Genomic DNA, 4045 nt, shown 5'->3' on the forward strand with positions numbered 1-4045 from the left:
TCCCTATGATCAAATTTGGAATGATTAGATATTAAAGTGGAAGCATAAAAAAGACATCCAAAGACTTTTAGATTGTTTAAGTTAGGCATAAATATATGCAAGTATTCATATGGAGATTTGTTAGACAAAAGAAGAAAGACGATAAAATGTTTAGGTAAATTAGATTGAAATAATAAACCATGAGCTACACCAAGAATTTGTTGGTGTTTTCTTTCAACTCTCCCATTTTGCTGAGGAATTTGTACACAACTTGTCTGGTGGATTATTCCTCTTGATGAGTAAAATTCTGGCCACAGGAATTCCACACCATTATCACTGCAAAAAAATGTAGATTAGCATTATATTGAGTTGAAATCATAGTAACAAAATTCTAAATATGTTAGTCTAGTTTTAGACTTATGGACTATGGATTGACTTGACATTAAAGGGATGCTAAATATCAACATGTACTAAATAAAAAGTAGCATAAGCATCGTGAATACTATCATAATATGGCAATCTCTTTTGTTTAGAAAAATGAAATATATCATAAATGTATTTATTACAATTGATAAAAGGAAAAAACTCTACTTAAAGTGTCAATGCATTTATAAGAAGCATGCCCTAGTATAAAGTGCCAAAGCGCAGAAAAAGGCCTGATGCCTGATCCTAATGCTATTTCTGCTATTTTCATGTGTTGATACTTCTAATTTCTGAATCTTGAAGATAACATAGCTCATTTAAGATATCACTATACCAATCTTCTCCATTGTCCTTATATCATGTACAACACAACTGTTGCGAGGAAAAACAACGAAACAATGTAGAGATTTACACAAGATTGATATTGATTGTGCCAACATAATTAGGTAAATATAAAATATTTTCAATTTTTAAAATTAATGGTGCCAACATAATTAGAAATAGAAGTATTTACATTTGGCAATTTAATTGTGATTGACTTTATTTTGAAAATATCATGATAATATGTTAATTTAAAACAAACATGATCATTTGCTCTTGAAAATGTTTACCTAATGCTTTTGAAGGAGAAATGCCAACTTGCGATGAAGAACCAACATGGTTTTTTGAATGACTTGTTTCAAGGCTTTCTTGTTGAATTAGTGACATAATGCTCTTGAGCTAATTTTGAGTAAAATGAGTTTAGTCCTTGGTATTATCACTTTGCTCAAAGTCCTCATCATCAATTTTTTCATTATCTTGTTGACCACATGCATTTGTGGAAAAATTTCCAATCGTGGGCTTTGGTGGAAAACCATATTTCCTATAGCAAATGTTTATAGTGTTTCCTATTTTCCCACAATATGTACATAACTTTGAATTACATTTTTCTTTTTCTGTAAATATTTTCTCACCAGCTGCGTTTATGAAGGTTGGAGAATTGTCCAATTTTTTGCTTTCTACATTTCCAATTGTAGTCTCTGCCTTCTGTCTTTCTTGTTGCATTACAAGTAAAAGAACTTTATTTATGTTAGGTAATGGCTCTTAAGGAGCACCTAAGATCTAACTGTTGGATTTTGAGTTTCAAAAACTATTTAAAAATCACAATTTATGCCACCGAGAGTATTACTGGGCTGAGTCACGGACTAGGTCGCTCTCTTTAAGACGTTTTGAGGCACTGCCCAAAATTGTGCACTATAGAAAACCGTTCTAGAATTACACCCTCAATATGGCAGTTTAAGCCACTCTCAATATGACAATTAAAGTCACTCTCAATATGGTACTATGACCATTCATAACTACGGCATAATAACCGCTCAAAAAGACAAAAACGAATGGACTACAGCATAATAACCGCTCTAAAAACAAAGTGACTACAGCATAGCAACCGCTCTAAAAACAAAAGGACTACGGCATAACAACTGCTTAAAAAACCGAAAGGACTGCGGCATAACAACCGCTCTAAAAAACCGAAGGGACTGCGGCATAATAACCGCTCTAAAACCGAAGGGACTGTGACATAATAACCGCTCTAAAACCGAAGGGACAGAAAGAAAGGGGAGAAGTGACTCGAAAATTAGGCGAGCATAATATAAGAGGGAGAAAAGAGAAAGTTGAATATAAGAGGGAGAAAAGAGAATGTTGGGAAAAGTATCCAACTTTGGTTTACTTTTCACAATAGCTTGAAGCTCATTATATAGTGATGGAAGCAAAGTCACATATGTTTTCTAAATGATGTGGGACTTTAGTATGTATAGAATTGAAACTACACAAAATATGATAGTTTTTCAAAGTGAGATTTCAAAAAATATTCTTTCCAATGTGGGACTTGAATTTTAAAAAACAAGTTTCTTTCCAATTAAATTTACAAAAAATATTTCTTTCCAATGTGGGACTTCAACACATTTTTAAATTCACACTATAACATACTTATGTTCCAACACTCCCCCACTTGAATTAAAAAAAAATGTTTCTGAAATAGCATTAAATGCTTCTATAAGATCGTGCATAAACAAAGGTGTCTCTCGACTTGAACCTTTGCATAGTAAGTAAGATTCAGATTCAACAAGAGTGACTCGTAGTCTTGAACTCTATCTCTGACATCAAACTCACACACAACCTTTTCATAGGGTGTATTCTCAAAAGCCCGTGCATTAATGGCCCTACACGTGTATCCCAGTATAGTGAACGCTCTAGGAATTCTGCCTCGAAATTCCATAGGAAGCGGCCCCACTTCCACATTCACATAGGTGAGTCTATCAAGAGTACTCCTGTAGCTAGGTACTCCCTCCACATAGAGTATAGATCTCATTAAGAGTTCCTATTACCTCATCCTATCATCGTTTCAGGAATCATGTTTCTCTAATTTATAATAACATGTTCATCTTATATCACTTCACGACTTGTTATTACCCATTGAACCTAATTCTTGGGATCTCCAGTCTTTTAGGTCGGGTTACCATCATGAGTGACTCTATAGGCATTAGTCTCATCCTTTAGGATGTATTTATGACTTTCTCTGTAGCTAATCCTTTCGTCAAAGGATTTGCTAAATTCTCATCAATGCATACATGATCCACTATAACAACTCATTTAGAAAATAACTTTCTAACAGTGTTGTGCTTACGACGAATTTGTCGTTTCTTATCATTGTAGTAACGATTCTCAATCTTCACAATAGTTGCGGTACTATCGTAGTGGATCAACGCATCTGTCATAGATTTTTTCATATAGGGATCTTAACTAGCAAACATCTCAACCAGCTTGCTTCTTCACTAGTAGTAGCTAGTGTTATCATTTCAGACTCCATAGTGGACTGAGCCAATATTGTCTGTTCTTCGATTTCCAAGATACAACACCACTCGCTATATTAAAATATAGTCATCGATTGCTTTGGAGTCATCTGATAAGATGTTCCAATCAGCATCATTGTATCCTTCAAGGATAGTAGGAAATCTTCGATAATGTAATCCGAGACTCATGGTCCTTTTAAGGTATCTCATGACTCTTTCGATAGCGTGTCAATGCTCCATACTAGGTCTACTAGTAAACCTGCACAATAATCCCACAACACAGGAAATGTCGGGTCTAGTACAATCAGTGACATACCTGAGGCTGCCAATGATGCTCGCGTATTCAGTTTGTCTAACACCTTCACCAGTGTTCTTGAAAAGCTTCACAGTGTGGTGCGCAAGCAGGTTTACAGTCAAAGTAATTATATTTCTTTAGGATATTTTCAACATAGTGAAATTGATCCAAAGAAATTCCCTTTTCTGACCTAGTAATCTTGATTCCAAGGATAACATTTGCTTCTCCGAGGTCTTTCATATCAAGGTTGTCACACAACAATGATTTCAAAATATTTACAGCATGAATGTTTGAATCAAATATGAGTATCTCGTCTACATAGAGACACATGATAGTGCAAATGCCATTTTCAAATTTGGAGTAAATACATTTGTCACTTTCATTCACTTTAAACTCATTCGATATAATAAAGTTATCAAACTTTTCATGTCTTAGGAGCTTATTTAAGACCATACATGGATTTATCTAACATACATACCCTGTATTCTTGTCCTTTAATTACAAAACCTTTAGGTTG

Source organism: Cicer arietinum, chromosome 6, assembly GCF_000331145.2.
Source record: "Cicer arietinum cultivar CDC Frontier isolate Library 1 chromosome 6, Cicar.CDCFrontier_v2.0, whole genome shotgun sequence".
In the NCBI taxonomy this organism is placed as follows: Eukaryota; Viridiplantae; Streptophyta; class Magnoliopsida; order Fabales; family Fabaceae; genus Cicer; species Cicer arietinum.